Raw genomic sequence first — 24,468 nt, 5'->3', positions numbered from 1 at the left:
CACTTTGCGACTTTACTATTTATTGAATGGTCCGTATGTTTGAAACTTTAATGGGGTTATTCTCTATCCACAGGATATATGTGGGAGATAAGGTGCTGCCAGAAGTATCTTATGCTTTCTTACTTTGGCCACTCCTCTGAAAACATATGGAAGCTTTTCCAAGCTGAGCGTGCATGTCTATGGGGGATCGAGAGAGACAATGAAGGGATGACAATCTACAACTATCCCTTATTCATGAGCAGCTTAAGTCTCAACAGAGCATTGTAGTACTCAGCAGAAAGGTGGACTGATGTTTAACCTCTTAATAAATAATATATATATATATATATATATATATATGGTAGTGTTGGGGAATAAAGCCTTGTGGGGTGTAGGGTAGTTAGGGTGTTGCTGTTCAGGATAATAAAGGGTGCTGTTAAAAGGGTATTCCAGGCAAAACCTTTTTTTATATATATATCAACTGGCTCCGGAAAGTTAAACAGATTTGTAAATTACTACTATTAAAAAATTTTAATCCTTCCAATAGTTATTAGCTTCTGAAGTTTTCTGTCTAACTGCTCAATGATGATGTCACTTCCCGGGAGCTGTGCATGATGGGAGAATATCCCCATAGGAACTGCACAGCTCCCGGGACATGAGTCATCAGAGAGCAGTTAGACAGAAAACAACAACTCAACTTCAGAAGCTAATAACTATTGGAAGGATTAAGATTTTTTAATAGAAGTAATTTACAAATCCGTTTAACTTTCCGGAGCCAGTTGATATATAAAAAAAAGTTTTGGCCTGGAATACCCCTTTAACCCTTGTCACTCGTGACGCCAGGGTGAGGGTTAAATACTGTAATCTTGATAGGCCTATTGCCACCCTTCCCAAGAGCAATAGGTGATGTAGAATAAAGGATTGTCCACAACCAATGTTAACTGAAAACTTGCAGGAACCTTTACTGAAGAATTTCTGTACATGCAGCAATAGTAACAGTCCAGATAACAGAGTCTCTATAGATATAGCTGAGCAGCAATTGACAGTTGGTTGGGATCAGATAAGCTCAATTTAGCTTCTCAGAGATTTTGTAGCATAGATCCGCTGGATTTAAGGGTGCGTTTAGGTCCAGTGATCTTGCGGGGAGTAGCGGGGAATTGCTTATTACATCCGCTATGTTAGAGGCCGAGGCCGCAAGGCTTTGGCCTAGTAGATTGTCTTGTAAGCTGCGGAGGTCCTACCTCATCCAGAATCAGCAACCCAAGAGAGCGATCAAGATGGCGCAGCTCCCTTATATGGGCAGGGGATTGGTCCATAACAACTGTCACTCACCGTTACATCGCATTGTGGGTGATTACGTCATGAGAACCACCAAAGGTCCTTTAGCAAAACCATAGAGTTCTGAACCTAATCACATGACCCGCAGGTCCTGCTATGCTGAACAGGTAGGCATTTGAATATATACATATTTATACTTATATGAGTTTCTATATAAATATGAACCAACTAAGGGGTGACAAGGGGATAACTATAGAAGAGGGACCCGATGTTCCTAGGGACTCTGACTATGGGGACCTCTACAAAGGTACAGTATGAAATACGGTACCGGGACACCAAGAACCCCCTTACTTAAAACAAGTTGACCCTGACGCCTGTCCCCTAAGGCAGAGGAACTAGGACTAGGACAGGACTACCAATACATACTATACATCCTGACAAAATCTGAGTAAACATTAAACACCTTTGTACTTTCTTGTTACTCTGACTAGCATCTTGACTAGACAATTTTGAAGCTATCTAGACATTTTGAAGCTATTTAGACACTGATGGAGCTATCTATCCTTTAGTTTCTAGCTCCTTAGACATTTTTTATAGCTCTCTATAACATTTATGAGGCTAACTAGACATTTATATACAGCTTTCTATACATTTAGTCTCCAGCTGTCTAGGCCTTTTTTTGAAATCTCACCACATTTTTTCTTTTGCCACGATGAGTCACCTGTTAGTAGACAGAAGGGTATATTGGCTTGCCTGAGGCTCTCTACCAATAAGGTTAGCTACTAGGGTCTATCAGCTACACGCTACTTACCTCTAGAACACAACAGTATAACCTACCTAGGTTATCTTTAGAAATACGTGTTTAATTTCAAGCTTGCAAGAGCACCTACTGGCCACACACGTAATAAAGAGAAGAGAAATATGAGTGTACCTAACAGTGGCAGGAATTGGGTATCAATAGGCTACAGTTCCTAAGTGTTTCTTGAATGTGAGATAATTTTTTTGTGTGTATGTACTGAAGAAGAATGAGGTAGTACATTTAAGTGAGTTTATTTAAGTACTATGTGTGTAAGTACTGTTTACTAGTTAGTCTTGCTATCTTAAGGGTAGGTTACCCTGTTATTTCTGTTGAAACAGGTGCTAGTGATTGGCGACTAGAATCCTACTCTCGGAGGAGCCAGGAGAGTCAACTATTTAGCAACTATTAAAACACCTTACCATTTGTATGTACTTGTATACAAGGACTACTGACAATTGTTTATTTTGTGTACACGTGCATCTAGCGGATATTTTTCGTGTACAACATTATATAGGAACCATATACATTTTTATCATACAAGCTTACACATTTATTAACACTCCAACAAGGTTCAGGTGCATACACCTGATAAGTGCAAATTTTAGCAAGAGAGTCCTTATGAATATAGGGTTATGTTTTGTGCCCGGTTGATTTGGGGCAGCTGTGAAATATAGACTCCTATTGTAGGTGGACTGCAAATCCTTACACGTCCGTTCTATGTACATTTATCTATATAAATAAATAAATGTACATAGAACGGACGTGTAAGGATCTGCAGTCCACCTACACTAGGAGTCTATATTTCACGGCTGCCCCAAATCAACCGGGCACAAAACTTACGAATCTCCTACTGGCTAGGAGTCTCTTTACCTGATGGTCAGGCACAAAGCTTGATGGTTACGTTACTGAACTTGGAACTGGAACAATCTTAGCACAGTCCTGCTAGGCACATTTTCTTGAACTTTGTTACTGGAAAACAAAAGTGGTTAGCAAGAAAACAACAGACATTACTTTACAGTCCTTCAAAATATATTTTTCCGGAATCTTCTTGTGCCTCTTGTAGATCCTCTATACCTGCCAACATCTGGAGCAGGCAAGGAGTTAATGTAACTCTCCCACACCACATTGGTGAGAGTAGAATGGGCAACAGTAGGATTCAAAGTAACCAAAGGTTTACTGGTCGGGATCAAGGTTGGTGCATAAGGTTTTAGCCTCATCTCCATATCAGGAGTGGACCAAAGCACTTTTGTTGGTACCCTGGAAGCAGGAAAACTCTCCATGTCGGAAGAGGGCCTTGAAACATATGTTGGTACCTGTGCAGGAAGCAAACTCTCATTGCTCCGAGAGGGCCTAGGTACATATGTTGGTACCTCTGGAACAGACAAACTCTCATTGCTCCGAGAGGGTCTAGGTACGGTCTTTGGTGCCCGCAATTTGGGTTTACTTTCTTGGTCTTGAGCAGATCTTGATACTTTGTTGTCTGAAGAAGATGATTGATGTGGTGGAGACTCCTTCTCCTTAAGTACGGTGGTGGAGGCATCAGGAGCAGACCATTCCCAATCTGTAGATGGAAAATATTTGAAGGGAAGCTGTGTTGGGGCTATTGGCCTTGTGACCACTGCAGCCCATTCTCCACGCAGGCTCTGGATGGGGGTGTACTCCACAATTTCACCCACCTCCAGTGATTAGAACTTTTTGTGAATATATGGCCTCTGTACTGCTCGCCAGTTTACGAGGATGGTTTGCCCTGTATGTCAATCTAGGAGTGTCCCATAACCTCTGACCTTGTCGAACTTGGCCACAGTTGCTCTTTGTCATTCTAGAGGCTCCTCCTCTTCTCAGGGATGATCCCATTTGCGGATGAATGATGCTTCCATTTCTTTAGTATTCTCCTGGTAACGAATTCTTTCCTCAGGAGGCAAATGTGCATTCTTAGGGGCGTACAGTTCTCTGTGTCGGGCCTTTAATTTGTCCATCAACTCAGCCAGCTCGGCTTCTTAATGGGCCCCTTCCTTTTGTGCGGCTGGAATTGGTGGGAGTGGCTTCCCAGGTATAGGCTGTAGAACCGCGTGTATATACTCGATGAGTCCCGGCTCTTCCCCAAAAATCCACTGGGGCAATTCTGGTGAGCACGGTTGAGCACTTGGCAATCTAGATAGAGGTATTTCAGCTTCAGTGCTGGAGGAGGAAGAAAAGGTCACCTCTGGCGGTGTACTCACTGCAGACTCCTCCGATGGGATTTTGGCCCACGAGCTCCAAGTTCTGTGGTGAGGGGACAATCTCACCAGTAATGCACCTCCAGGTGTCCCTGCGCTCTCCGCTGGAGGTATGTCCACCCAGTCATCGTCGTCATCGGGCAGTGGGGGAAGATTGCAGGCCCCCTCTTCATCCAGTGACAACCGCTGCAGACGGTCGGCAATTTCTTGGAATAGTTGGGCTGCCACTGCCACAACTTTCCGCTGTTCCGGCACCATTTTGCTGTTCTCACCACGTGGAACGCTTCTCTCCGCCATGTCTGTACTCTCCGGCTCTTTGTGCAGACTGAAGAGGTCGCTGTGCATGGTGTCTTTTATATTGGGCTTCCCCAAAATGGTGGCCGGCAGGAAGGACGTCATCGGTGCAGCCCCGACTTCCTGTCCTCCCAGAAATGACTCCTGTGTTTCCAAGTTCCCTTTCAGCTGCGATACAGCAACTTGGCAGCCACGCCCAGGGGCGGGTCGTGGCGCAGCGTGGGACTTTTTCACTCGCTTCTCCGGCAGCAGGTTAACTCCTCCCATGATGACCGGACCAGAAGATCGTAGCACGAATAAGTTTCGCAGTTTACACATTGCAGAAAATAAATCTTCGCCTCCCCCCTTACTTTACATGCACACTTCCTCCACACAGCACCGTACGCACAACCCCGTACACCAGAGTATAATTCACAGTACATAAATAAAGTCCGTTACTTTCTGGGGGAGAGCACAATTTCACTAGAGGCAACAGCAGCAGGCACACACCCGAATCCCGTTCCTGCGACGCCAAAAAGGCTTTGTGGTAGTGTTGGGGACTAAAGCCTTGTGGGGTGTAGGGTAGTTAGGGTGTTGCTGTTCAGGATAATAAAGGGCACTGTTAACCCTTGTCACTCGTGACGCCAGAGTGAGGGTTAAATACTGTAATCTTGATAGGCCTATTGCCACCCTTCCCAAGAGCAATAGGTGATGTAGAATAAAGGATTGTCCACAACCACTGTTAACTGAAAACTTGCAGGAACCTTTACTGAAGAACTTCTGTACATGCAGCAATAGTAACAGTCCAGATAACAGAGTCTCTACAGATATAGCTGAGCAGCGATTGACAGTTGGTTGGGATCAGATAAGCTCAATTTAGCTTCTCAGAGAATTTGTAGCATAGATCCGCTGGATTTAAGGGTGCGTTTAGATCCAGTGATCTTGTAGGGAGTAGCGGGGAATTGCTTATAATATCCGCTATGTTAGAGGCCGAGGCTGCAAGGCTTTGGCCTAGGAGATTGTCTTGTAGGCTGCGGAGGTCCTACCTCATCCAGAATCAGCAACCCAAGAGAGCGATCAAGATGGCGCAGCTCCCTTATATGGGCAGGGGCTGGCCGTTTTGGATTGGTCCATAACAACTGTCACTCACCGTTACATCGCATTGTGGGTGATTATGTCATGAGAACCACCAAAGGTCCTTTAGCAAAACCATAGAGTTCTGAACCTAATCACATGACCCGCAGGTCCTGCTACACTGAACAGGTGACAAGGGGATAACTATAGAAGAGGGACCCCGACGTTCCTAGGGACTCTGACTATGGGGACCTCTACAAAGGTACAGTATGAAACACGGTATCGGGACACCACACATATATATATATATATATATATATATATATATATATATATTTATACACACATAAATCAGTAGGCATTGGGGTTTATCCATTTCCAATTTTTTAACAAAGTTAATGTCCTACTATACCTTTTAAGGTTCAGAAAAGGTTTCTGACAGAGCTAATGGATAAAATGAAAGAATTTCATTGCAGTTTTGTTTCTGTCTCTTTTCATACATAAGACATTAAATTGAACATTCTGATTTATGATGCATTTTTTAGTCTAGATTTGTTGTATTATTTACTTTCTACCTCCCCCGGCCTTGTTTGCCCCAGGACCTTGTCTTCTATATTCCTCTCTGTTTGACATTGATATTTGCTATCGTGGTTGGAAATATCGTGTTATCATATTTTTCTGGACTATTCCACTTGGGAGATTTGAAACCAACTGGAATGTGACCACTTTTGTAAGGGGACGTGGAACCAGGTATATAGAACAGAGGATTATATCTTTGGGGGAAATTTAAGAATAGATTTGTCGGGATCATACAGTATATCCTTTAGGCTCTTTATAGAGACCAATATACCAACCAGTTCTGAAGTAACTGACAGATCGACTATATTTATGCCGCATGTACACTGAACACAGTTTAGTATTAATACGGCTATGATCATAATGTTGTGTTCCCTCAATCTGGGAGAGATGGTGAATTAGTAAGGCTAGGTGCAGTTCTGTTTTAGAGACTTTATTCCAGACCTTCTCCTCAGATTCCGTTTAGCCGAAGTAAACTAAATCCAAAGGACCCTATTGATATTAATGGAGTCTGGCAGGTTTCTGGCTGGTATGAGTTGTTTCACTGTATTTTAACTGAACAAAATATGGTGCTAAGTTTTTGTGTTTATTATCTGAACATAATTTCTGGTGTTGATAGATCCACGGATGAGAGCCTCTGATGCAGATGTGAACCTAGAGTTTGCCATTCTTGTACTGGTGTTCTGCAGTCTGAATCCTTATTAGTGTTCAAAGTCAATGTCAATGGATGGTTCACCCTTGTGGTGGAGGGATGCATGTTTTTTATTATTATTTTGGGTCTTTTGTTGCAATTGCAAAAAATTGTGTATATGCTTAAAACAAAGAAATGTTTTAGTAAATTGTTAACTATGTGTAACTTTCTTTTGTACTGACAACACCAAATACAAAATCCACAAAAGGGCCTCCAAGTATCACATGTCATTATAGTAACGTCCCCCCATAAGACAAAGACACCTTATGGACCCCCCTAGGAATTCCCCCTAGGACCAGGTGTAACTGAAAGCTGAGTACTTCTTATAGTTATGCCTCTGACCTTAAGGCCATGTTCACACATCATTATTTTCGTGTGGACTTACACTTGGAATTCTGCATTGAGATTCCGCTGCAGAGATTGAGATTCCGTTGAATTCTATGGGATTCTGCTGCTCTTTGTACATGGGGGAGTTTCTCTGCCAGATGTTTCTGGCAGGGAAAATCTGATTTCCATGTCTGCAGAACCTTTTAATTTTTTTCTGCAGACTCCACATGGAATGCATAGCCGTCTATGAGATGGTGCATTCCTATGCGGTCTTAGCGTCAGCATGTTATGCCAGCACCTGCAGTCTCTGGAATGTCCGCACGGCATTCTGAGGTGTGAACATAGCCTAAAAGTAGGGACACACATCAGAGCCACGTCACCCCTATATGTAGTAAGAAGAGAAGGAAGCAAGCTGCTCCAAACATTGTGTAGTGGTCATGCTGGATTATGACAGCTCAGCTCCTAATCAATTGAATAAGAGCTGAGCTGCAATAACCCAGCACAGGTTATCAAGGTATACGTCGGCATAACCTTTTCCTTGAAATACAGTGTGAAGTCAGCCTTTGATACAATAATCCAAATCTGTGAAAATGTTTACGTATAGTATAGTATAGTATAGTATAGTAGTAACAATGAACCACAAATGACATACTGTAGCTATACCATATATAGCTGTAGCTATCAATATCACAGTTATCCTATTGCAAAATGTGCTTGGTTCAATGACATTGCTATTGACACCACCAAGCGCAGGCACATTTCTGGTGGGTGACTCTATTAGCTCACTCAGAACTGACAGCAGCAGGGGTGGAGGTGAGGTGATCCCAGACCGGACACTGACACTTGGAGATGCAGAGCAGGATTGTCAGGCTACTGATCTGTACAATAATAACATTCTCCCTGGTGTCCTGCTCTGCATCTTTTTTTTTCAGGCACTATCTGCAAATGTCATCAGCATACAGCCTCCTGGACTCTGTGCTGATGACGTCTGTGGCGCCCCCTAGACTGTTCAGTGTAATTCATCGTGCACTGTAAGCTCTTTCCCCTGCCTCTCCCTTCCCCTGCTGAGGCTTTCTCTGTCAGCACTGCACTCTTCTGCAGGCAGCTATTCCTGTCACCCCTGCACATCTCTATCTTCTCTTCTCCCATCCCTGCATATAGCCTGTAGGGTGCTATCTCTGACTCCTCCCCCTGCTGGCTTCTACCTCTGACTCCTCCCCCTGCTGGCTTTTAACTCTGACTCCTCCCACTACTGGCACAGTGCATAGTTCACTAGTGATGACACAGTGTATAGTTTATAAATCAGGTAATCCTTTAACACACTCCAGCTCCCCCGGACAACTTGCTGGAGATGGTGACACCATTTTCTGCTGCACCAGGTGACATCAACCTTAGCTATGCCACTGGCTTGGTTACAAGATATTCCATACATTTATTTCAACTAATCTTATAGGCATATGTGTTGTATTAAAGGGACATTTTCACAACAGTTGTCCAGTCTACAGTATAGTCTATTGTGCAAACTTGACATTTTTGGAGTCCTGCAGGTTTAGTTGATCATTGCTATGAAATCAGATTTACAATGTTTTTTTTTAGTAGGTGGTTGCTTTGATATCGTAAAATGCTCTATTTTTGCACATCACATTCATCATAATCTGCAATGGGAAAACCAACAAAGAAAAATATCCACAAGCAGATTAATAGTTTTGGAACATCAAAATGCAAAACACCTTTCCATGGAAAATTGAATAAAAAAGGGCACAAGAGATAAAAGAGACAACAAAGTACAAATATGTTCCTGTCAGGCGGCCAAACCACAAGAGCAGTTGTCATTCCTTGTTTTAGAAATTAACCAAATTTGGCAGAGAGGAAAAAAAGGAAATCGGTGTTTAACTACTTCAAAGGACAACTATTAATCCTGATAGTCACAAGCGTATTAGTAAAAACATCCTCCGTCTGGTCACTGCCCAAATATGTTGAGACTGCGGAAAGGAAACAGGCCCAATCATGGGGTTATACTAAAGGTCAGAGGACACAAGTTCACATTTTTGCTTGTGCCAAACCCTATTTGGCATTTTTAACCTAAAATGCTCCCTGATCACTATCTGAAATGTGTGTGATTCATTCTATCATAATGAGTTACAGATCTAAAAAAAGAGTACAAAATCCAAACACCTAAATATTGTTTATAAATGTTGTCACATCTAAATAAGCCAGTATGTTTTTGTGAAAGTAGTTCATTTCAGAGAAAATCAAATGGCAGCCACAACTGCATTGCAACTTAAAGGGGATATCGGACAGGTAGAGGGGGTATAGAACAATACCCATTCTGCGGTAGATAAAAAAAAAATAAACCTTTACTCACCTTCAGCACTCACTGCAGCATGACGTTTGGGCTCAAAGCAATGCTCTGTACTGACAAAATAACCCTGATGGGTATTCTTTACTTCTGAATAGATTTCTGGCTTAACTTACATTCCCAGTCAGTTTCTAAGACTGAGTAAAACACTAAATTTTAAAGAAAAGCTTCTTGAGAAGGTGGTATGAGATTTTATTTACATATTCTTTCTAAGCAATAGCTATGACATATAAGTATGCCATTTTACAGGAACAACATAGTTTTCAGGACATAATATGGGGTGGGAAAGATTTCAAATAATTCCCTTTAATGTGTTTTACTATAAAGTAAAAAAATCTGGGCATCCATCCTCCATTGTGGTGATTCGATCCTTGTTTCCCGGGGCTGCTTCCGTGTAGTAGTAAAGCAATCAACAGCCACAATAAAGCTGGTCCATGCCTCACATCTGTCTATGTAAAATGTTTCCTTATCTATCTATATTTATATGCAAGAAACCTTTTTCTCTCCGACAGGATGCCCTAACCCTGATGACCCTAAGATGAACAATTCCATGCGCTGTCTGAACCACTAAATTGCATGGTACACAATGATTTCTGTCCTCGGTAATATCACATTTTTGGCAGCTCGGTAGTAATGTAGAAAATGTGTGAGCTCCATATCAATGCAGCCGATTGGCAATATAGCAGTAAGATGATATAATTTCAGATTTCCTCAACTGCATGATAAATGTGTCTGTTTGAATTTCTTTCAGATAATACACGGAACTCATATTCCAATATCTATTGTGTGGATTTCAAGTGAAAAGAAGACTGCTGGCAGGTAGGAGGTCTGCGGTTGGGAAATGCTGCCACACAAAAGAATGAATACTTCTGCACGGATATACATACTGACATATGCACATGTGTAAATATATTGACAGGAGGCTGTACATTACAGAAAGTTATACTGATTCTTATTAGATTGATATGAAAGGGCTTGTTGAGGATTAGAAAGACTGTCTGGTTTCTTCCACAGGCTGTGAGTCAGCTTAGCTGCAATGGAACAGAGATGCAATACTGGAAACAACCTATGGATGGCATACATAGAAAGACAAAAAGGTACCCTTACTCACCGCGAGGAAACAGCAGACCGACTTCTATGGCATCTCAGACAAATCCGACTTCAGGCTGACAGAAGGGCTCTCATAGTGGAGGCGACTGCCGCCAAAGTTTTGCGCAGATTGCGCTTCTTCCGGGCCTTGAGGCTGGAAGAAACGCGATCTGCGTGAAACTTTGCCGGCAGTCGCCTCCACTCTGAGCGCCCTGCTGTCAGCCTGAAGTCGGATTTGTCCGGGATAGAAGTCGGTCTGCCTTAGAAGTCGGTCTGATGTTTCCTTGCGGTGAGTGCGGGTACCTTTTTGTTTTTCTATGTATGCTATTGAGTGACTCTGGGTTTCTTGGTTCCCAGCACCTCCGGACCCACAGGCATCAGGACTCTGCATTGTCACAGTGACAGAACGCTAGCCTCCACAGTATATGCTGACATAATTGATCTTTCTCCACAGCAGTGCCCTCTAGCTTGTGTTAGTTAGTTTTGCAACCTATGGATGGTGTGGTACCGTTTATTGACAAAAACAGCGATGTACAGTGATCCTTAAACTTACAATTGCCTCACTTTATAAGATTTTCAACATACAATGATCTTTTCTGGTCCATTGCAACTTGAAACGAGACTCAATATAAAATGCTTCGGACAGTCCAGATCTGTGAAACATGTCAATGGCCGGAAGAATTGACCAATCAGAATGGGCCAGAATGGGCCATGGCCGGAGGAAGTGCATTTCTTGTACGAAACGGAGCTTTGTCGCCCTGAATCGCCCCACTGTATGTCTCCCTTCCTTTTTATGTGAGTATTTTATCTGCAATAAAGCACAAAGAAATTAAGTTCTGGTGAGTGCCGTTTTTTCCTTGATCTTCTATCAACTGTTTATATGGAAATATTTTGAAAACTGAGCACCACCCACACTTCACTGCAGCTAACATCCAGTAGCACCCTGTTTTCACCGATCCAATATACCCGCAGTGCCGCTCGCACCTCTTCATATTCAATGCAACTTTAAGGACCACTATACAATACTGATACTGGAAACCACTTCAAAAGGAACCTGTCACTATGAAAATGTAGTCCACTCTGCAGGCAGCATGTTAAAATAGAGCAGGAGGAGCTGGAGACTAAGAAATTGGGAGGAGTTTATCAAAAGTGGTGCAGGTGAACAATTTTAATTTGTATGATGGTAATGTGTATGCGCGTCAAATGTATTAAAGGGTTGCATGGTGTGTGATAAATGTGGTGCTGGTACATGTTTTCTTTTTGAAATTACACTTCAGTACACCACTTTGTATGTTTCTTCTTCTGTGACATTTTCTGTGACTTTTTACAAATTCTGTCCATAGCCAGTATTGTAATCCAGGTTGGAGTAGTGTAAATATGGGACAAATTGAAGGTTTCACAACAAACTGTGACAAACATTAAAAAAATTATGATGCTGCAAAAAGTTATCCAGACTATGGCATAGGTGCACAATTTTAGATAAACCATTTAAAGCAAAAGTCACAATGAAAAGTCTCTAAACAGCAATTGCGTCAAATTGTTCAACAAATCTACACCATAAAAACAGAGTAAGACCAATGTTAAATTCCCCCCATCATTTTTTAAGAAAAATTCCAGGATAACTTGACACTTTTTCATGGAAATCTGCTCACTCTGTGCTAAGTAGTCATTGTAGCTCATCCTGTAGCTCGTTTTGTGCCAAGTAGGCGGTCCTACTCAGTGACTGATAGCTGTCTGTGTGTTTAACCTTCTGACTCCACATGATGAGTATACTCATCCTGCAGGTCTCAACAGGCAGGCTATACTAGCAGAACACAGAAAAATCAATTCAATCCATTGCAATGACAATTCTCACGTTTCCTGGCGACGGCTCTGTTTCACGGTCAAAGCGGTGTTATTTGACCGTGAAACGGAGCCGTCGCCGCTACTCCCGCAGCTCCCGGAGCTGCGTGTCTTCGTTCCTCCCGTCTGGTGAGTTGCACTGAGATGTCCTAATAAATCCCTTCACGTTTGCTGTACTACAGGGTGAGTGCGTCTCATTTCATTTTTCTATTGCACATTGCATTTACTCTATTCCCTGAAGACTGCACCCCCTTACAGCTACCCACGGATATCCACACTCATCATCTCCTAGCGACCTCCCACACACCCATACTCTGGTGCCAAGAGTCTATGTCTTTCATAGCCTCCTATATAAACAAAAACCTCTATTCTTACAAAAATTAAAATCTTTCCTACACAATTGTATTAACAGACAATGAAAATCAGATTTTTAACCCAATTCGAGCAATTTTCCCTAGAAATCTATTATCAGTCATTTTGAGATCTCTCGTTCCACGGTTAAAGTGTCACAGTTGCATAAATCTCTTTTGTGTGGGGGATAAATGAACATTATAAAATACAAATGAAAGCGATCATGGCGCCAGCCTCTCACACATGAAATAGTTGTGTTATCAGAAAATGAATTTATATTAATTACAGAATTAATTCATCGGCTCGGTACTAGAAAGCCGGTGTGAGGAGTACCCACTGATCCATGACTAAGTGACTTGAATCCGCTTTGTACATTGACGCTTCATAGAAAGCGGAGAATTTACATTGAACAATTTGCAATTTAATTGTTTCTTTTACAGAACAAAGTCGTAAAATCCTGGATGTTTTTTTTTTTTTCAATACTTTTAATTTTTCTTGTATTCTTTTTCCAATGTCTAAAATTAAACCTTATTCAAATATCATGTTGAAAGAAGTTACTTTTTATTTAAATTAATTTAATGGTTCTAAGACAAGGTCTCTTTGTCGCTGACATAATAAGGCATTTGGAGGGCAATTAACAATTATATGATACATTATCTCTTTCAAAGACCTAATGAATCAAAAACCTATTCACTTATAGGTGTCCCTTTAATATACCTTTAATAGCAGTTTGCTTTTTTTCTGCCCAAAAATATGGAGCCACCTGAGATGTCTGGCAGTTCCTTATTCCCCATCTTTTCACTGAGAATGCTTTGGCAGAAGCTTTGGCAAACAGCTATTGAAGGTATATTAAAGAGCTATGTTTAACATACCTTTAATAGCTGTTTGCCAAAGCTTTTGCTCCTGCCCCCCCCCCCTCTATTTCACATGCACGTTTGGTTGGGCAAGTGTGCATGCATTCTCAGTGAAGAGATGGGGATTAACGAACTGCCAGATATCTGTTGTGGCGCCATATTTTTGGGCAGAACAAAAGGATCTGACATAAAAATTTTTAACAGAATCATTATCTCTTTTCCTTGGCATCATTAGGGGCTTGTCGGTACACCCTCATGCCCAAAAGCAACCCCAACCCATCCCCCCCAAGGAAAAAAAAAAAATGATGGTGACCGTCTGACTTCTGACTCCCTCCTAACAGGCGAGAAAGATCAGATATATTGGATTTCAACTGCTTGATCCACTTGTTCTCCGAGAAATAAGCCGCCACCAGCGTCTAGCTGTGACTTAGCTCCTCTTTCCATTCAGAACTCATCAAGACTCTGAGTGTTTAGACTTATAGTCATATTGGGAGATAAAGCTGAGGTCCCTCCCTGGTTAAATTGTTTTTAGTTCTTTCGTTTAGTTTGGGCAGTTGGATTCTATGCAGCTTCATGTAAGATATAAAGGGTGGGCCATTTACATGGATACACCTTAATAAAATGGGAATGGTTGGTAATATTAACTTCCTGTTTGTGGCACATTAGTATATGTGAGGGGGTAACTTTTCAAGATGGGTGGTGACCATGGTGGCCATTTTGAAGTCGGCCATTTTGAATCCAACTTTTGTTTTTTAATAATTGTTTTTTAAGAGTGTCATGTGACACATCAAACTTATCGGGAATTTCACAAGAAAAACAATGATGTGCATGGTTTTAACGTAACTTTATTCTGTCATGAGTTATTTACAAGTTTCTGAACACTTATAAAATGTGTTCAATGTGCTGCAATGTGTTGGATTGTCAATGCAACCCTCTTCTCCCACTCTTCACACACTGATAGCAACACCGCAGGAGACATGCTAGCACAGGCTTCCAGTATCTGTAGTTTCAGGTGCTGCAGAATGGGCAAAACAAAAACTGGAACAGGACTCTCAGTTTACGCAGAAGATTTTGTTCAGTGATAAGGCAAACTTTTATGTGAATGTTGAAGTTAACAAACAAAACCACCGCTATTGGTCTGACACTAACCCACATTCGATAGATCCCTCCAAGACTGTTGGAACACAAAAATTGATGGTATGGTGTGGTATATAGAGTACAAAGATAGTGGGGCCATTCTTTATCAATGGAAACCTCAAGGCCACTGGATATGAGAAAATGCTACATGATAATGTGTTTCCCTCTTTATGCACTGAAGCTGGCTTGTTCCCTGAGTTTTTCCAGCAAGATGGTGCACCACCACATTATGGGTGTCAGGTCCGAGCATTCCTAGATGAACAGTTTCCTGGAAAGTGGATTGGTCTTGTGTGCCAGTTGAATGGCCCCAAGGTCTCCCGATCTGATCCCCTTAGACTTTTATCTTCTGGGTCATCTGAAGGCAATTGTCTATGCTGTGAAGATACGAGATGTGCAGCACCTGAAACTACGGATACTGGAAGCCTGTGCTAGCATTTCTCCTGCGATGTTGCTATCAGTGTGTGAAGAGTGGGAGAGAGGGTTGCATTGACAATCCAACACAATGGGCAGCACATTGAACACATTTTATAAGTGGTCAGAAGCTTGTAAATAACTCATGAAAGAATAAAGTTACATTAAAACCAAGCACATCATTGCTTTTCTTGTGAAATTCCCAATAAATTTGATGTCACATGACCCTCTTCCTATTGAAAAAACAAAAGTTGGATTCAAAATGGCCAACTTCAAAATGGCCACCATGGTCACCACCCATCTTGAAAAGTTTCCCCCCTCACATATACTAATGTGACACAAACAGGAAATTAATATCACCAACCATTCCCATTTTATTAAGGTGTATCCATATAAATGGCCCACCCTGTACTTAACTGTCAGTGTACATGTCAGAGGGATGCCTCATTAGTCTTAGCATTACAGCTTAACTATGCAGTTTCCAAAGAGTCAATTCCCATGTTCAGTAACTAGTGATATGATTTGCTCTGGTGATCTATTGTCGATACTACTACATTTTTTGTAACTCAAATTGTGCACTTGTATCGTGTCAATACTATTTTCTTGTATGGAATTTATACCGCACTTTTGTTGTATTTACGGTATATGAAAACCTTTAATAAAAACTATTGAAACAGATATAGCTGAGGGCTCAATGGCCCTATCAAAATAATCTTAGCCGATACTTAAAATTATCAAAGTCAAAGCAATCCAGGACCCATAACCCATTATGGAAGGTTTAATATAAAATCAGAAGTTTAACTTTTTAGAAGACAAAATAAATAAATATTTAACTTTAAATTATATAAAAAAATTGCTTTTCATTTATATCCTCTACATTAAAAATACTGATTGTTACCCATTAAATAGCTATATATTGCTTAGAGAATAGCACCAGTTCATATTTTCAGCAAATCTACCAATTGTAATTCTATCCATGTTTTGCCTTCTTCAAAGCTACTGCCTACCAAGCAAAATACAAAGAAAAAAGGATAAATAATGCACTTTTGGTTAATCCGATATTAGATTGTGCTAAATGTTGAATAGGATCATTTGTTAACATCTCTTCCTTTCCTCTCTATGGCTGAAAGCAAATGACAAAAATTAACACTTCTCTTCATGCCACTCTCTATCGGTAGGGTTGACTTATCTTCAACAGGCAAAGTCAGAATTAAAGCTAAGGTTTAATTTAGCATCTTCACCTTGGGCCATTGAGTGTCAGTCTTTTGGTTGCTCGCCTGTCAGGGAAGGACAGCCTCCAGCCCCTCATTATCACTTCAGAAGTGCAGACAAGCAGATGTATCGTGATGGTTTATTTAATGTGCACTGCTGTACTGTAATTAATCTTCAGAAGAGAGAGAATAAAATGCTGTTGTTTTTGTTGACGCGTCCCCCTGCAGTCGTTGGGAATATTGTATACTTGATATGCTTGGATCTCTGGCACAACGTGTGTTTATAGGAGCATTAATGCCAGGACAATTAAGAGAAGAAAAGCAAATTACAAAATCCTGTGTTCTGGTAATTTATTGTTCTAAACCGCTTAATCTGATGTGTTTCACTGCCGTCTACCGTTATAAACCTCTCTTTTTCTGATGTTTTTAACTGCAGTCTATCATCCAATGTTGTTATGTTGTATTTGGGTCTGTAAGTGGTATCAAGCTTTGAGAACATCTCTATCTTTTTTTGATTAAATTCTTAATATACCTTTTAGTTTTTTTCTTCTGATACAGTACTCCAAATTTTTAAAGGAAAACGGTCACCCTGATCCCCCACACTAAACCCAGTTGTAACACTCACGTTTCAGAAGACAGGAACTCCGGTGGATGTGGTTTCGCTTGACCTGTGTGGCAGATGACTCGGACCGTGCCAGGGAGCGGAGTCTAAGGTGCTGCTGGTTTTCACCACCAAAGCGGGATGGACTTGCTGCGGCAGGCGGCACCCAGGTCGCTACCCCTAGCACGGCTCGACCACACAGGTGGCTGAGGAGATGCGAGGTACAGGAGGGATAAGGCAGCTCGTAGTCAGGATAGCAGAAGGTCAAGGCAGGCGGCAAAGTAGCGTAGTCAGGATGTAGCAGGAGGTCAGTAGGCAGGCGGCAGAGGAGCAAGGTCAAGTCACAGAGCAAAGGATCAGATACATGGTAAGGCAACTCTCAGGAATCATCTCGGGGATTGGCTCAGTGACTGAGGGTCTGTCGGCATATATCGACTGGCTCCTCAGACCCTTATTGGAAGATTTGCCAACATACCTAAAAGATACAGGACAAATTTTGGAGACCCTTAAATCAGTTCCTTGCCAGCTTGGTCTAAGTTTAGCCTCTATCGATGCAGAGTCTCTCTATACCCAGATCCCACAGGTGATGGGGTCCGGGTAGTGAGAGATTTCCTGACAAATTTAAAACAGGAGGAAGAATTTATTAACTTTATTTGTGAGTCACTAAATTTCATCTTGCTTTTACGTTTGGCGAGAGATGGTACTGACAAGACACGGGAACGGCGATGGGCACACCAGTGGCGTGCTCGTTTGCAAATCTTTATCTAGATGGATTTGAAAATAAATACATCTTTTTGTCGCTGCCATCTCTCGATACATGGATGACATATTTGTTGTCTGGTCTGGGATCAGTGCCCTATAGTCAATTTGTTAGACTCAAACAGCTTAATATAACCTCTGAACTTTTTGAATTGCAGGCAGGAGAATTAGCTGGTCATCTGATCGACAGAGGGTACCCTGGCAAACTTGTGGAAGAAGCCTATTCGAAGGCAATGGAACGGAAATGTAAAAAATCTTCTCAGAAACAAAAAGAAGAAAGGTTTGTTTTTTCATTCAGTCACTCCCCGATGGATGCCAATGTACAGGCTGTGATCAGATGACACTGGCACTTAATAGAAAATGATGAAGATCTTAAAGGTAAAGCCATTAATCAACCTCTTTTCTCATATCGTAAGAATAAGACACTTGGCAATGTTCTTGGTACCAATCAGTACTCCAACCCTAACAACTTAATCTAGAAGGTAATTACAAATGCAAGCAATGTGCATTTTGCTGTAACAATCAAGAAGCAACATTTCTAAAACTAGGGGGAGTGGAGTGGGAAGTGCAACATTTCATAAAATGTAAAATGAAATATGTCGTGTACACCCTGATATGCCCCTGTGGTAGATTTTATTTGGGTAAAACCATTAGAAATTTTTATGTTAGAGTGAGAGAACATGTGAAATCTATGTCCATGGGGCTAGGGTGTCCATGACTTATTGAGCATGTTAGAAAAGACCATGGAGGCAACACAGGAGAACTAAAATTTGCTGGGGTGGAAATAGTATATCCCCCAAAAATGGTGGAGACCACAACAAGGCGTTGTTGCCGCGAGAGACAAAGTAGATCCTCAAAACTAATGCTATGGAGCCACTTGGCCTAAATGATAAACTGGACATGAGTGTCTTTCTGTAAAACTGAAATTGTGTTGTCTGATGTTATCTGATATTGTAATTTTATTATTCACTTACATAGTAACATAGTTCATAAGGTTGAAAAAAGACCAGAGTCCATCAAGTTCAACCTATAACCCTAATAAGTCCTATTGAGTTGAGTTGATCCAGAGGAAGGCAAAAACCCCTCATACTAGAGGTAAAAATTCCTTCCCGACTCCAAATATGGCAGTCAGAACAAATCCCTGGATTAACCTTCTGTCCCTATAAATCTAGTATACATAACCAGTAATGTTATTACTCTCCAAAAATGCTTGCAGCCCCTTTTTGAACTCTATTACAGAGTTCACCATGACCACCTCCTCCTAGAGAGAATTCCACAGTCTCACTGCTCTTACAGTAAAGAACCCCCATCTGTGCTGGTGTAGGAACCTTCTTTCCTCTAGACGTAGATGATGCCCCCTTGTTATTGATACAGTCCTGGGTCTAAATAGATCATGGGAGAGATCTCTGTACTGTCCCCTGATATATTTATACATAGTTATTAGGTCTCCCCTAAGCCTTCTTTTTTCTAAACTAAATAACCCTAATTCTGATAATCTTTCTGGGTACTGTAGTCCTCCCATTCCCCGTATTACTTTGGTTGCCCGTCTTTGAACCCTCTCTAGCTCCACTATATCTTTCTTGTACACTGGTGCCCAGTACTGTACACAGTATTCTATGTGTGGCCTGATTAGTGATTTGTACAGCGATAGAATTATTTCCTTGTTGTGGGCATCTATGCCCCTATTGATGCACCCCATGATTTTATTAGCCTTGGCAGCAGCTGCTCGACACTGGTCCCTACAGCTAAATTTACTGTTCACTAAGACCCCTAAGTCCTTTTCCATGTCAGTCGTCCCAAGTGTTCTCCCATTTAATACATAATCCCAGCCTGGATTTTTCCTCCCCATGTGCATTACCTTACATTTATCAGTGTTGAACCTCATCTGCCACTTCCCAGCCCAAACCTCCAACCTATCCAGATCCATTTGTAACAGTGCACTGTCCTCTATAGTGTTTACCGCTTTACAGAGTTTAGTGTCATCTGCAAAGATTGATACTTTACTATTCAACCCCTCTGCAAGGTCATTAATTAATATATTAAATAGGACAGGACCCAAGACGGACCCCTGTGGTACCCCACTAGTAACAGCCACCCAAAAAGAATAAGTACCATTAATAACCACCCTCTGTTTCCTATCATTGAGCCAGTTACTTACCCACTTACACACATTCTCCCCCAGCCCAAAACTTTTCATTTTATGCACCAAACTTTTGTGTGGAACCGTATCAAATGCTTTGGAAAAATCCAGCGATTGCCCCTGGTCCAGTCTGGAGCTCACTTCCTCATAAAAGCTGATCAGGTTAGTTTGACAGAATTGATCCCTCAGAAAGCCATGCTGATACAGGGTCATACATTTATTTTCATCAAGATATTCCAAAATAGCATCTCTTAGGAAACCCTCAAACAATTTACATACAACCGAGGTTAAACTAACAGGTCTATAATTCCCAGGGTCACCTTTTGACTCCTTCTTAAATATTGGCACAGCATTTGTCATGCGCCAGTCCTGGGGAACAGTCCCTGTCACTATAGAGTCCCTGAATATTAAAAATAGGGGTCTATTACATTACTTAATTCCTTTAGAACACGGGGGTGAATGCCATCTGGACCTGGTGATTTGTCTATTTTGATTTTTTGTAGGCGACACTGTACTTCTTCCTGGGTTAGACAGGTAACCTTTATAGGAGAGTTTACCTTATCACACTGTATTTCACCTGGCATTTCATTTTCCTCAGTGAATACAGTGGAGAAGAATTTGTTTAATATATTTGCTTTTTCCTGATCCCCGTTTATAATTTCTTCCTCATCATTTTTTAAAGGGCCAACACTTTCATTTTTGACCTTTTTGTTATTTATATAATTAAAGAATATTTTGGGGTTAGTTTTACTCTCTTTGGCAATGAGTCTTTCTGTCTCTATTTTTGCGGCTTTTATCTGTTTTTTTTTACATATTTTACATTTTTCTCTATAGCTTTTTAATGCTTCTTCACTGCCGTCCTGTTTTAGTAATTTAAATGCTTTATTGTTGTCATTTATTGCCCCCTTAACATTTTTATTCATTCATATTGGTTTTCTTTTATTTCTGACCCTTTTATTCCCTTAAGGTATATACATCTTACAGTGAAAATGTAAGATATTTTTTAAAGTCTCCCATTTAGTGTCAGAATTGTTCTTTTTGAGGACATTATCCCATTTTATATTGTTAAGGGCTTCTCTGAGTGGATCGAAATTTGCCTTCCTAAAGTTCATTGTTTTTGTGGCCCCTCGAGAGATTGCCTTATTGAAGAACAAGTTATAATGTATTATATTATGATCACTATTTCCTAGGTATCCCTTTTACTTGCACATTAATTACTTTGTCAGGTACATTGTTAATATTAAGTCTAGTAGGGCGCCCCCTCTGGTAGGGCCCTGCACCATTTGGGACAGATAATTGTCTTTAGTTATAGTCAGAAACCTGTTTCCTTTATATGTTTGGTGGCTTATAGCAAACCCCTAACAGAATTTTTTTGTTTTTATCTCCATATATTTCTACCCATAATGACTCCACATTATCGTTTCTCTCCCAAATATCCTCCAGCAGTGCGGCCTTCAGACTGGACTTTACATAAGACAGACTCCTCCCCCTTTCTGTTTTGTGCGATCCTTCCTGAATAGACTTTAACCCTGTATCTTAACCGCCCAGTCACAGCTATCGTCCAACCAAGTCTCTGTTATACCGACTATGTCATAATCCTCCTCAAAGATTTTCAACTCCAGTTCGTCAGTTTTATTGGACAGACTTCTGGCACTAGTCAACATGCACTTCAATGGTGTATGTTTTTTTTTCCCTTTGATGCCTATCCCTATTAACTATTCTAACCCCTCCCTCCGCTCCATCCCCAGGTACATTATTAAGTCCCCCCCCTCTATATACACTATCTTCCCCCTCTATGTTGTAGGTTCCCTCCCCCCAGTCCCTAGTTTAAACACTCCTCCACCCTTCTAGCCATCTTCTCCCCAAGCACAGCTGCACCCTCCCCATTGAGGTGCAGCCCGTCCCTACGGTAGAGCCGGTAACCGACAGCGAAGTCGGCCCAGTTCTCCATGAACCCAAACCCCTCCTTCCTACACCAGCTTCTGAGCCACTTGTTTACCTCCCTAATCTCCCGCTGCCTCTCTGTTGTGGCTCATGGTACAGGTAATATTTCAGAAAATACTACCTTGGAGGTCCTTGCAGCCTAAGCCCCTTAAATAATTTTTAAGGACACTTCACCTACCTCTTACTTTGTCATTGGTGCCAATGTGTACCATGATTGCTGGGTCTTCTCCAGCCCCACCCAGAAACCTGTCAACCAGATCCGCGATGTGCCGAACTCGAGCGCCAGGAAGACAACACACTGTTAGGTGATCCCGGTCTTTGTGACTGATCTCCCTGTCTGTCCCCCTAATAATTGAGTCCCCCACTACGAGTACCTGTCTGGCCTGCCCTGCACTCCTCCCTTCCTCCTTACTGGAACAGACACCTCCCTGGCGGTCAGAGGCAGAGTCCTGCTGCAGTACCGCTAGCTCTGAAATGGCATCCCCCTCATCTGCCAACCGGGCAAACTTCTTGGAGTGTGCCAGTTCAGGACTAGCCTCCCTGACATTTTTCCCTCTACCCCGTTTTCTAACTGTAACCCAGCTAACTGCCTGACTGTCCTGCACCTCCGTCCCACTATCCTTCCCAACCTCTACCCCAGAGAGTACCTGCTCAGTGAGCAGGAGACTCCTCTCCGTGTTGTCAATGCATCTCAGTGTTGCCAGTTGCTCCTCTAGATCCAGGATCTGAGCTTCCAAATGAACAACTCACACACATCTCGCACAACAATATGCACCCTCAAACTGCTGTTCAAGGATTGCATACATTGTGCAAGATGCACGATGGACTGCCTTTTTCAACATGGAGGTCATACTAGATTTGGGGATAGCAAAAATTTACAGAAAAGAAAAAAAATCAAATATTTAAATTTAAACTTCCTGAATTTAAAGTCCCTTAATGTTAAGTCCCCTCACTTTTATACTCACTCACTTCTATACTTCACACTCTTGCATACAGACATACAATCACCAGCTCAGACAATCGCTAGATATACTTGGTTTTGTAGTTACCAAACAGCACCTCTCTCTTCACAGCCTGGAAGTGAATGCAAGGGCTAGCTGGCTGCAAACAGCTGCAATTTATCAGCTGCTAATTATTTAGTTACTCCACCCATTCTCCACCTGTAATCCTACCAGACTTGTATCCCTTTGCTTTGTGTCACATTGTGTCCTTTCTTCCCCTTTAAAATTTAGGTATTTCGTGTAGGAGGAAAATCTCCCCGATGTGTCCGCTCTCATTATACAAAGTAAATTCTAGCCATCTCTTGATGCGCCAGGGGTGTCCAATCCCTTGGATGTGGTGCATCCTCGGTCCGGCGTGTCTGGTTGCTCATGGTGACGGATGGAATTGTGGAGTGCAGTGGAGAGCGCTAGATAGAATCGTGGGAGGGGTGTGTGGCCCCGCCTCTTGCGGGTGGCTTGGAGGCGGTAGCTTCAGCTCGGGACGTGGCAGATAGACAGAGTTTGTAGGAGACAGGGTTGTTTTTTGTAGAATCTGGAAGGGACAGAGGTAGCGAGGACCGAGCTTGTAACAGGGGATCTTGAAGCGGATGTACTTGGATGAAAGCCACACCATGTCACCAGGAGAGAAGGACGGAGGAGGTCTTCTACTTTTATCCGCTTGCGCCTTCATGTGTGAAGAAGCCTGAGATAACGACTGTCGGATCAGAGTGGCAAAAACCCACAAATATAAGGATGTAGGAAATAATGTCTTGGTCCTGTTGAGGAAATCGACTCTTGAATTCGCCATAAACCTTCCAAGCACGAGCATACGCCTCTGCGGTGTTCTTTGATAAGGCTTTATTGATCAAATCTTTAGCTATACACTTCAACCGATTGCATTCAACATTAGATATGCGAGCGGCGGCACTGGTGTGGCAGCTGTGTCCGCCCCAGGCATGACCTGAAAGAAAAGGTTCATATTATTTTGTGATAACGCATCTGCTGCCACGTTTTTCTCCCCCTCTAAATGTACACATGTAATATGAAAATCATGTCTCAAAGATAACCATGTCAACCTACGCGCAAAAGACATGATGACGAATGATCTAGACCTCCCTTTATTAACGATATCTACTACCGCAGAATTATCCAAATATACCGAGACTGACTTTCTTGTCCAGAACTCGCCCCATACAAAATCAGCTGCCACTATAGGGATGATTTCGAAGAGTGCTGATGTGACAGAAAAATTCTCAAACTGCGCCACTTCCTCCGGCCATGGACCCGCTAACCAGTGGGATTCCCAGATTGCTCCAAACTCTGCAAGTGAGGCATCCGAGAATATCCCAATCACGTGACTACCCGTGACCGGGGTGAAAAAAGACACTCCGTTCCATGAATGGAGGAACTGGCACCACATTATCAAGTCCTCCATCGCATCATCACCTAAGTAAATCGTATCGAGCTGGTCACGGGCTGAAGGAAGTAAGGCTAATAACCTAGCAACAAAAGAACGCCCCTGGGGAATGATGCGGGTTGCAAAATTAAGCATGCCTAACAATCGCTGCAATTCTACT

This window comes from Hyla sarda, chromosome 11 (genome assembly GCF_029499605.1).
Source record: "Hyla sarda isolate aHylSar1 chromosome 11, aHylSar1.hap1, whole genome shotgun sequence".
NCBI classification, from domain to species: domain Eukaryota; kingdom Metazoa; phylum Chordata; class Amphibia; order Anura; family Hylidae; genus Hyla; species Hyla sarda.
This window is presented reverse-complemented; position numbering follows the sequence as displayed.